This window comes from Aegilops tauschii, chromosome 5 (genome assembly GCF_002575655.3).
Source record: "Aegilops tauschii subsp. strangulata cultivar AL8/78 chromosome 5, Aet v6.0, whole genome shotgun sequence".
Taxonomy (NCBI): Eukaryota; Viridiplantae; Streptophyta; class Magnoliopsida; order Poales; family Poaceae; genus Aegilops; species Aegilops tauschii.
In genome coordinates this window covers 247,585,323-247,598,157 of record NC_053039.3, presented here as the reverse complement: position 1 = coordinate 247,598,157, position 12,835 = coordinate 247,585,323, and positions in this window count along the sequence as shown.

Below are 12,835 nucleotides of genomic sequence, written 5' to 3'. Positions count from 1 at the left end.
CAAGAAAGTGAGTGGGAGCACTATAGCCTTTCTGATAAGTATATGTGAATGGCATATTGTTGATCGGAAATGATGTAGAATTTTTCTGGAAAGCATAAAGGAGTGTTTGAAAAGGAGTTTTTCAAAGAAAGACCTCAGTGAAGCTGCTTACACATTGAGCACGAAGATCTATAGAGATAGATAAAGACGCTTGATAAGATTTTTCAATGAGTACATACCTTGACAAGATTTTGAAGTAGTTCAAAATGGAACAGCCAAAGAAGGAGTTCTTGACTGTGTTACAAGGTGTGAAGTTGAGTAAAGACTCAAAACCCGACCACAGCAGAAAATAGAAAGAGAATGAAAAGTCATTCCCTATGCCTCAGTCATAGGTTCTATAAAATATGCTATGCTGTGTACCAGACCTATTGTATACCTTAGCATGATTTTGGCAAGGGAGTACGATAGTGATCTAGGAGTAGATCACTGGACAACGGTCAAAAATTATCCTTAGAGGACTAAGGAAATATTTCTCGGTTATGGAGGTGATAAAGAGTTCGTCGTAAAGAGTTACGTCGATGCACGCTTTGACACCGATTTGGATGACTCTAAGTCTCGATCTGGATATATATTGGAAGTGGGAGCATTTAGCTAGAGTAGCTCCGTGCAGAGCATTGAAGACATAGAAATTTGCAAAATACATACGGCTCTGAATATGATAGACCCATTGACTAAGCTTCTCTCACAAGCAAAACATGATCACACCTTAGTACTCTTTGGGTGTTAATCACATAGCGATGTGAACTAGATTATTGACTCTAGTAAAACCCTTTGGGTATTAGTCACATGGCGATGTGAACTAATCACATGGTGATGTGAACTATTGGTGTTAAATCACATGGCGATGTGAACTAGATTATTGACTCTAGTGCAAGTGGCAGACCGAAGGAAATATGCCCTAGAGGCAATAATAAAGTTGTTATTTATATTTCCTTATATCATGATAAATGTTTATTATTCATGCTAGAATTGTATTAACCGGAAACTTAGTACATGTATGAATACATAGACAAAACAGAGTGTCCCTAGTATGCCTCTACTTGACTAGCTCGTTAATCAAAGATGGTTATGTTTCCTGACCATAGACATGTGTTGTCATTTGATGAACGGGATCACATCATTAGAGAATGATGTGATGGACAAGACCCATCCGTTAGCTTAGCATAATGATCGTTTAGTTTATTGATATTGCTTTCTTCATAACTTATACATGTTCCTATGACTATGAGATTATGCAACTCCCGAATACCGGAGGAAAACTTAGTGTGCTATCAAACGTCACAACGTAACTGGGTGATTATAAAGATGCTCTACAGGTGTCTCCGATGGTGTGTTGAGTTGGCATAGATCGAGATTAGGATTTGTCACTCCGAGTATCGGAGAGGTATCTGTGGGCCCTCTCGGTAATGCACATCACTATAAGCCTTGCAAGCATTGTGACTAATGAGTTAGTTACAGGATGATGCATTACACAATGAGTAAAGATACTTGCCGGTAACGAGATTGAACTAGGTATGATGATACCGACGATCGAATCTCGGGCAAGTAACATACCGATGACAAAGGGAACAACGTATGTTGTTATGCGGTTTGACCGATAAAGATCTTCGTAGAATATGTAGGAACCAATATGAGCATCTAGGTTCCGCTATTGGTTATTGACCGGAGATGAGTCTCGGTCATGTCTACATAGTTCTCGAACCCGTAGGGTCCGCACGCTTAACGTTCGGTGACGATCGGTATTACGAGTTTATGTGTTTTGATGTACCGAAGGTAGTTAGGAGTCCCGGATATGATCACAGACATGACGGGGAGTCTCTAAATGGTCGATACATAAAGATCGATATATTGGATGACTATGTTTGGACATCGTAATGGTTTCGAGTGAGTTCGGGCATTTACCGGAGTACCGGGGGGTTACCGGAACCCCCCCGAGGAGTATATGGGCCTTATTGGGCCTTAGTGGGAGAGAGAGGAGGAGGCGTCCTAGGAGGGGGCGCCCCCCCAAGCCCAATCCGAATTGGGAGGGGGGCCGGCCCCCCTTTCCTTCCTCCCTCTCTCCTCCTTCCTTCCTCTCCTAATCTAACTAGGGAAGGGGGGAATCCTACTCCCGGTGGGAGTAGGACTCCCCTAGGGCGCGCCATGGAGAGGGCCGGCCCCTTCCCTCCTCCACTCCTTTATATACGGAGGAGGGGGGCATCCCATAGACACATAAGTTGATCTCTTAGCCGTGTGCGGTGCCCCCCTCCACCATAATCGACCTCGGTCATATCATTGCAGTACTTAGGCGAAGCGAAGCCCTGCGCTGGTAGCTTCATCATCACCGTCATCACACCGTCGTGCTGACGAAGCTCTCCCTCGACACTCAGCTGGATCGAGAGTTCGTGGGACGTCACCGATCCGAATGTGTGCAGATCGCGGAGGTATCGTACTTTCGGTACTAGGATCGGTCGGATCGTGAAGATGTACGACTACATCAACCGCGTTGTCATAACGCTTCCGCTTACGGTCTACGAGGGTGCGTGGACTACACTCTCCCCTCTCGTTGCTATGCATCACCATGATAGATCTTGCGAGTGCGTAGGATTTTTTTTTGAAATTACTGCGTTACCCAACAATAACAATATGTAAACATGATGCAAAATGGACGTATCAACTCCTCCAAGCTTAGACCTCGCTTGTCCTCAAGCGAAAACCAAAATCGAAAAACATGTCCACATGCTTAGAGAGAGAGGTGTCGATAAAAACAAAATACGGACATAGAAGCATCATGTTCATTATTATAACAACAACAAACTTAAACATAAAACTTTTATCATGGAACTTTTATCATAGACTTCTCATGAATAAGCAACAATTCATCACACTATCAAAGTATAAAGCATAAACTCTATTGGAAACCAACAAACTATGTTCTCTGTCAACTTTGTAACTACAATTCATCATCTTTTCAGGAAGGCTCACGTATCAGAGCCTTTAGGCAAGTCCACGTACTCAACCATCATATAGTCTTCTATGATTGCTAACACTCACCGCATACACATGAGCAAAAAGTTTCCGCCGGAAACATAGAAAGATAGGGGCTTATAGTTTCGCCTCCCAACGTATTCACCGCAAGGGTGATGTCAACAATAATAACTCATGCCACCATATTCAACTGGACATATGTGCCTAGATTTTTCCTCACCACATGATGCTTGCCAAAGGAGAAAAATAAAAAGGAATAGAGAGAAAAACTTTGACTCTTGCATAAAAGTAAATACATAAAAGTAAAAGATAGGCCCTTCGCAGAGGGAAGCAGAGGTTGCCATGCGCTTATTTGTTTGTATGCTCAACCCCTTAGTGCAAAAGAATGTCACGTTATATTTCCCCTTATGATAGCAACCTTTATTATGTAGTCTGTCGCTTTTATTTCTTTGCTATCACAAGTTCATACAACGCTCAATTTTCTCTTACACTAAATGATCTGGCACTTTTAGAAGCAATTTTTATTGCCTTATCGCACCGATGACAACTTACTTGAGGGATCTTGCTCAATCCCTAGGTAGGTGTGGTGGACTCTTGAAAATAAGATTTGGGTTTAAGGGTTTTTGGATGCACAAGTAGTATCTCTACTTGGTGCGGAATTTTTGGCTAGCAAAGATAGGGGCAAGCACCACATGTTGAAGGATCTATGACAATATAACTTCTATGTGAATATGAACAAACATAAATCATTACGTTGTCTTCCTTGTCCAACGTCAACAATTTTGGCATATAATATTTTGATGGGGGCTCACAATCACAAAAGATTTCTAGGATAGTATATTTATATGTGAATCTTCTCTTCCCTTATTAATTCTTTCATGAGTTGCATCATTGACCAATGCTATGCTTGTCAATCTCTAATAAAATTTTCTACTTATACTTTTCCTTATGTGGTGCCATCACCTACCATAAGATTAGCATATGATCTTTTTCATTTATTTTCCTTCTTTTATTAAAACATGAAAGTAAAAAAACCAAAAACTAAAACTAAACTTTATTATAAATCTCGCACACGATTACAAAGATGGATCACTAAGAAAACTCTCGAAAAGAAAGGATTGAACTAACTTTTATTCATCTAAAGCAAAAGATAACTATGGATCAAACTAAAATAAGTAAAGGCAAAAGATAGTGGGGGTGATACGATATCGGGGCACCTCCCCCAAGCTTGGCGGAAGCCAAGGGGAGTGCCCATACCTGATACTCAATTTTATTTTGGTGATGAAGGAGGTGGTGGTGATGAGGTAGAGGCGCTCCTGTCCTTCATGATCAAGAGATTCTCCAATCTACGGATGATGCTCCGGAGGAAGATGATGTGCTCTTGATGCAGAATATTTTCACGAGTGAGATATTTATTTTGCACACGAACCGTTACAATGATCCAAAAGTCTTTGATCTCAGTAGGGGTAAGATGAGCATAGTAAGTTTGAAGGATATCTTCTTCTTATTCTTCAGCAGGCCAAGCCTGCTCAACCACCGGCGCTTGATCTCCGGTAGCCTCCTTGCTCTTATCCCCTTTGATGGCTTCTACAGGCTCTTCCCTCTTCAGCTCAATCTTCATCAACCAAGCATCCTCTTCCACGTTGTTGGAGGAAGAAGAAGACATGATGCATGGCTCAACAGTTCTGACCGAAAACAACAAGAAAAGAGAACAGAAGATTCTCCGTGATACGGTGGTCAATAGGTTCGAGGGGTATATAAATATTTTTTATCTTGGGAAACAAGCAAACGGAAGAAAAACAGAGTCCAGAAGGTTCCTGAGGTGGGCACAACCCACCTGCTTGTCAGGCGCGCCCTAGTGTGTTGTGCCCACCAGGGTCACTTTCTCGGTAGTTTCTTATTTTCCTAATTTTTGTTATTTTCCAAAACAGACAGAAAATATTTTTGCAGATTTTTCAGAGTTTGTTACATACCGTATCACGTACCTCCTCTTTTTCACGATTTTGGAGTGTTCTGGAAGGTCTCTTTTTATGTGTTCTTCAGGTGTCATAGTTTGGATAATATTGCTTTCAACATTAATGGGCGTACCTGAGATATAATGTTTTATCCTTTGCCCATTAACAACCTTCGGGTTTGTGCCTTCGGCATTATTTATTTTGATAGCTCTAGATCCATAAACCTCCTCGATAACATAGGGTCCTTCCCATTTGGAGAGGAGTTTTCCTGCAAAGAATCTAAAACGAGAGTTGTACAAAAGAACATAGTCTCCAACTTTGAACTCACGCTTTTGGATTCTTTTATCATGCCATCTTTTAACCTTTTCTCTAAATAACTTGGCATTTTCATAAGCTTGGGTTCTGCATTCATCTAAAGAGCTAATATCAAATAACCTCTTTTCACCGGCAAGTTTGAAATCATAGTTGAGTTCTTTGATTGCCCAATATGCTTTATGTTCTAACTCAATAGGCAAATGACAAGCTTTTCCATAAACCATTTTATAAGGAGACATACCCATAGGATTTTTATATGCTGTTCTATAGGCCCAGAGTGCATCATCTAATTTCTTAGAGCAATTCTTCCAGGGCCTATTGACAGTCTTTTGCGAAATTAATTTTATTTCTCTATTTCTAAGTTCAACTTGACCACTAGACTGAGGATGATAGGGTGATGCAATTCTATGGTTAACATCATACTTGGCAAGCATTTTACGGAAATCACCTTGAATAAAGTGTGAACCACCATCAGTCATTAAGTATCTAGGGACTCGAAACCTTGGGAAAATTAACTTCCTTAAGCATTTCAATAGAGGTGTTGTGATCAGCACTACTAGTTGGAATAGCTTCTACCCACTTAGTAGCATAATCGACAGCAACCAAAATATGTGTATACCCATTAGAGGAAGGAAAAGGTCCCATGTAATCAAATCCCCAAACATCAAATGGTTCAACGGCAAGTGAATAATTCATAGGCATTTCTTGACGCTTACCGATATTACCTATTCTTTGACATTCATCACAAGATAAGATGAACTTACGTTCATCCTTGAAGAGAGTAGGCCAATAAAACCCAGATTGCAATACCTTGTGAGCAGTTCTGTCTCCAGCATGATGTCCTCCATAAGCTTCGGAGTGACATTTACGTAGTATTTATCCCTCTTCATGCTCAGGTACACAACGTCTAATAATACCATCTACCCCTTCTTTATAAAGATGTGGGTCATCCCAAAATTAATGTCTTAAATCATAGAAGAATTTTTTCTTTTGTTGGTATGTAAAGCTAGGTGGTAAATATTTAGCAACAATGTAATTAGCATAGTCAGCATACCAAGGAGTGTTATGAGAAACATTTATTGTAGCTAACTGCTCACCAGGAAAACTATCATCAATAGGTAGTGGGTCATCAAGAAAATTTTCAAGCCTAGACAAGTTATCAGCTATGGGGTACTCTGCTCCTTTTCTATCAGTGATATGTAAATCAAATTCTTATAGCAAGAGGACCCATCGAATAAGTCTAGGTTTAGCATCTTTCTTTTCCATAAGATATTTTATAGTAGCATGATCGGTGTGAACAATTACTTTTGAATCAACAATGTAAGATCTAAATTTATCACAAGCAAACACCACTGCTAGAAATTCTTTTTCAGTAGTAGCATACTTTCGTTGAGCACTGTCTAGAGTTTTACTAGCATAATGAATAACATTTAGTTTCTTATCAACTCTTTGTCCTAAAACAGCACCAATAGCATAATCACTAGCATCACACATAACTTCAAAGGGCAAGTTCCAATCAGGTGGTTGAACAATAGGTGCAGAAATTAAGGCTTTCTTGAGTGTTTCAAAGGCTTCTAAACAATCGTCATAAAAAACAAAAGGAACATCCGTCTGCAAAAGATTTGTAAGGGGCCTAGAAATTTTAGAAAAGTCTTTGATAAATCTCCTATAGAAACCAGCATGACCTAGGAAACTACGAATACCTTTGATATCTTTAGGACATGGCATTTTCTCGATTGCATCAACCTTAGCTTTCTCCACCTGAATACCTCTTTCAGAAATTTTATGGCCCAAAACAATACCTTCATTAACCATAAAGTGGCACTTCTCCCAATTCAAGACAAGATTTGTTTGCTCGCATCTCTGCAAAACTCGATCAAGATTGCTTAAACAATCATCAAAAGACTTCCCATAAACAGAAAAGCCATCCTTGAAAACCTCAACAATCTTTTCACAAAAGTCAGAGAATATAGCAGTCATACATCTTCGAAAGGTAGCAGGTGCATTGCATAAACCGAAAGGCATACGTCTATAAGCATAAGTTCCAAACGGACAAGTAAAAGTGGTCTTTTCTTGATCAGGTTGAGAAACAGGTATTTGTGAAAAAACAGAATACCATCAAGGAAGCAAAAAATGTGTGTGCTTAGATAATCTTTCTAGCATCTGATCAATAGAAGGAGAGGCTAATGATCTTTCCTAGTTGCTTTGTTTAATTTTCTAAAATCAATTACCATTCTATGGCCTATAACAATTCTTTGTGGAATAAGTTCATTCTTATCATTAGGAACAACACTAATACCTCCCTTCTTAGGGACACAATGAACAGGACTTACCCATCTACTATCAGCTATAGGATAGATTATACCTACTTCAAGAAGTTTTAATATTTTCGTTCTTACCATTTCTTTCATCTTTGGGTTCAACCGACGTTGATGATCAACAACGGGTTTAGCATCAGGTTCCATATTAATCTTGTGCTAACATAGAGTGGGACTAATGCCCTTCAAATCATCAAGAGTATATCCAATAGCAGATCAGTGCTTCCTTAGAACTTTCAATAATCTTTCCTCTTCATGTTCTGAAAGGTTAGCACTAATAATAACAGGATATATCTTCTTCTCATCAAGATAAGCATATTTCAAAGTGTCTGGCAATTGTTTTAATTCAAACACAGGATCACCTTTAGGTGGAGGATGACCTCCTAGAGTTTCAATAGGAAAATTGTGTTTAAGCAGGACGTTGTTCAAAGAAAATCTTATCTATTTAATTTCTTTCATGCATATTTAAATCATTTTCATGGTCTAGCAGATATTGTTCTAGAGGATCAGTAGGAGGCACAACAATAGAAGCAAGACCAATTATTTCATCCTTACTAGGCAATTCTTTTTTATGAGGTTTTCTACTAAACTTGGAAAAATTAAACTCATGAGACTCATCACCAAAGCTAACACCAACAATTTGTTTCTCACAATCTATTTTAGCATTAACGGTGTTCAAGGAAGGTCTACCAAAGATAATGGGACAAAAGTCATCTTGTGGGGAACCAAGAACAAGAAAATTAATAGGGTATTTTATTTTCCCACACAAGACTTCAACATCTCTAACAATCCCAATTGGTGAAATGGTGTCTCTATTAGCAAGTTTAATAGTAACATCTATGTCTTCTATCTCTGCGGGTGCTATGTCATTCATAATTTCTTGATATAAGGAAAAGGGAATAGCACTCATGCTAGCACCGATGTCACATAAACCATGATAATAGTGATCTCCTATTTTAACTGAGACAACGGGCATGCCAACAACAGGTCTATGTTTATCCTCTTTAACGAGTTTGGCAATTCTAGCAACTTCATCACAGAATAAAGAACATGCCCATCTATATTTTCTTCTAGGAGATCCTTAACCATAGCAACACTAGGTTCTACTTTGATTTGCTCATCAGGTTTAGGTGTTCTAATATAACTTTTGTTGACCACAGTTGAAACTTTAGCATGTTCCTTTATCCTAACTGGAAAGGTGGGTTTTCAATGTAAGTAGTAGCAACAACTGGATCAACATTATAAATTATAGTTTCCTCTTTAGCTAGTACCGGTTCTTTAATTTTTCTTTGATAGGTGGGTGATATTTAAACCACTTCTCCTTAGGGAGATCAACATGAGTAGCAAATGATTCACAAAATGAGGCTACTATCTCAGAGTCAAGTCCATATTTAGTGCTAACCTTTTGAAAAGCATCGGTATTCATAAAAGATTTAACACAATCAAACTTAAGCTTAATAGCTGACTCTTTACCTTCGTCGAGTTCCCAATCTTCAGAGTTGCATTTAATTCTTTCTAAGAGATCCCACCGGAATTCAATAGTCTTCTTCATAAAAGAACCAGCACAAGAAGTATCAAGCATGGATCGATCATTATGAGAAAGCCGAGCATAAAAATTCTGGATAATAATTTCTCTTGAGAGCTCATGATTGGGGCATGAATATAACATTCACTTAAGCCTCCCCCAAGCTAGAGCAATACTTTCTCCTTCACGAGGCCAAAAATTATATATGTAATTCCGATCACGATGAACTAGATGCATAGAATAATTTTTTTGGTGAAGCTCCAATTTCAATAGATTCCAATTCCAAGATCCAATATCATTGCATAGCCTATACCATGCCAATGCTTTTACCTTCGAAGATAAAGGGAAAACCTTCTTCTTAACTTCATCTCTGGGTAAACCTGCAAGCTTAAACAATCCACAAATTTCTTCCACATATATCAAGTGCATATCAGGATGTTCGGTTCCATCTCCTGCATAAGGATTAGCTAGCAGTTATTCTATCATACCGGAAGGAATTTCATATTCAATATTTTCAGTAGGTGCAGTAGGTTGAGGGGTAACTAATTGTGGTTCCGGTCGAGGTGAAGATACCCCGAACAAACCCCTCAAAGGATTGTTTTCCATAGTAACAAGTGACAATAAATTTCAGCACGTAGTAATAATTTTTCCTTACCAATTTCCACTTACCAAGAGCGCTTCACTCCCCGGCAACGGTGCCAGAAAAGAGTAAGAGTGTCGAACCCAACGAGGAGCAGAAGGAAATGACAAGTGGTTTTCAGCAAGGTAATGTCTGCAAGTACTGAAATTGTAAGTAACAAAGTAGTTTGATAGCAAGATAATTTGTAACGAGCAAATAACGGTAATGGTGAAAAAAGTGTAGCAAGATAGCCCAATCCTTTTGAGGCAAAGGACAGGCCAAAACGGTCTCTTATAATAAGCAAAGCGTTCCTGAGGGTACACGGGAATTTCATCTAGTCACTTTAATCATGTTGGTTCGATTCGTGTTCGCTACTTTGATAGTTTGATATGTGGGTGGACCGGTGCTTGGGTTCTGTTCTTACTTGAAAAAACCTCCTACTTATGATTAATCCCCTTGCAAGCATCCGCAACTACAAGAAAAGTATTAAGAATAAATTCTAACCATAGCATTAGACTTTTGGATCTAATCAGTCCCTTACGGAATAGCGCATAAACTAGGGTTTAAGCTTCTGTCACTCTCGCAACCCATCATCTAATTACTACTCCACAATGCATTCCCTTAGGCCCAAATATGGTGAAGTGTCATGTAGTCGACGTTCACATGACACCACCAAGGGAATCACAAAATACATACTATCAAAATATCAAACACATATCAAGTTCACAAGTTTACTTGCAACACGATTTCTCTCGTGACCTCAAGAACAAAAGTAACTACTCACAAATGATAATCATGCTCAAGATTAGAGGGCTATTAAATAGCATATTGGATCTGAACATATAATCTTCCACCAAATAAACCAGATAGTAATCAACTACAAGATGTAATCAACACTACTGGTCACCCACAAGCACCAATCTATAGTTCCGGTACAAAGATTGAACACAAGAGATGAACTAGGGTCTGAGAGGAGATGGTGCTGTTGAAGATGTTGATAGAGATTGGCCTCCCCAAGATGGGAGAGTTGTTGGTGATGATGATGACGATGATTCCCCCCTCCGGGAGGGAAGTTCCACCGGCGGAATCGCTCCGTCGGAGGGCAAAAGTGCTCCTGCCCAAGTTCTGCCTCGAGATGTCGGCGCTCCATCGCGGAAGTCCTCTCCTTATTTTTCTAGATAAAAATGAGTTATATACCAGAAGATGGGCACCGGATGTGGGCTGGGCTGAGCACAACCCACCAGGGCGTGCCTGGGGGGGGGGCAGGCGTGCCCTGGTGTCTTGTGCTCACCAGGTGGCCCCCTCTGGTGGTTATTTGCTCTAGTATTTCTTATTTATTCCATAAAATCCTCGTGAAGTTTCAGCTTGCTTGGAGTTGTGCATAATAGGTGGTCTGACGTAGCTTTTTCAGGTCCAGATTTTCAGCTGCCGGAATTCTCCCTCTTTGTGTGAACCTAGCATATTATGAGAGAAAAGGCATTAGAATTACTCCAAAAAGCATTATTATGCATAGAAACATCATAAATAACAGTAGGTAAACATGATGCAAAATGGACGTATCAAGATCTGAGTGAAGAAATAGAAACGCTAGAAAACTAAGTAATCACAGTAATGAAAAGCATACATACAAGATACATACAAATGAATAACATGCAATCATATAGTCATACAAGCATGATGAAGATGAACTAAAGAAATAGAATACAACATGATGAAAATCTTCAGTTCAAGTTCTTCAGAAAGTAGATCACAAATTCTTCAGCATCGGAATAAAGTAAGGGATGTTTGAGGAATTTGAAACCAAGTTGGCTCGGTGAAGACACGGCAATTTGGTAGACCAGTTCCAGTTGCTGTATCAAATGTACGTCTGGTTGAGGCGGCTGAGACGAGCTCAGAGGACACATAGTCCTCACTATATTCCTCTTGACCTAAGGTCACTTAGACCTCATCCAATCACTCGTGGTAAATCTTCAACGTAGACTTCCAAAAGCTTCACAGACTTGTTCACCGGCACACCACAATGACTCTTGGGTACTTAGAACATGACGCCTAACTGTTTGGACGAATGGCATTCTTCAAAGGTAAAAGCCGTCGGATCACACAGATCAATCTCTTCAGTGATGCTCAATCACTTTGGCTCTGGGTTTTCCTCACTTGGACTCTCTCAAAGTCATCAAAGGATGGGTTGCTCTCAAATGACAAGTGTCAAGTTCTCTCTGAGTAGCCAACTAACAAGTGGTTGTGGGGACGGCTATTTATAGCCAAGGGGCAACCCGACATGAATTGTCATAAATGCCCTTCTCTGATATGACCATTGTTAGGATAAGAATCCACTCGAAAGCTGGACCATGGTGCAGCAACGGTTAAAATTTGAACTATCAAATTCGTCGGGGCACTCAATTTCTTCACTTTTAGGTAGATCACACTCGCGAAATCCTAACTCCTCAGCCTGACCAAATTCGTCAGCAACCAGATGAACTTCGTCACTCTCGCTAGCAAATGCATCAGCTGTTCTGGAGATTTCCAAAGGCTTCACTCGAAGCGGCTTGTGTATGTATAGGTTTGAGCATCACTTTGGAAATGTGAACTATGATCCACCTAGACCCCATTTGACAATACGGTTTTTTCCTATGACTCAAAATAAGAAGAGAGAAACTACAAAAACAAAAGTCTTCAAGCTTCAAGTCTTCACATGAATTTCTTCAAAGGCCATACGAATTTCATCATAAAAATTGGTTAGCTTTTCAACGGGAGTAAATAATTGAAGTGTAAATACAAAGTATGAAGAAATTGGTTACAAGATATTGAGGAACTCCCCTCGAAGTTGTGCATATGATGAATTTGATTTGGATTGCAAATGCACATGGCAGGTTGAAATTGTGGAGATCTCCCCATATCTTGGAATCCAATCATACATGATCATAAGATATTTCAAGAATATGAATGTATGATTTCCCCCTCCGAGAGGGAAGTTCACGGTCAGTCATGACACGTGGAGCTTCTGGTGAAGAAGATGGTCTTGAAGCCTTTGCAGCAGTGTCCTGGCTTGCAGTTTCACCAGCAGTGGAATTTGAGACAGGCTGACGAAATTGTCCAT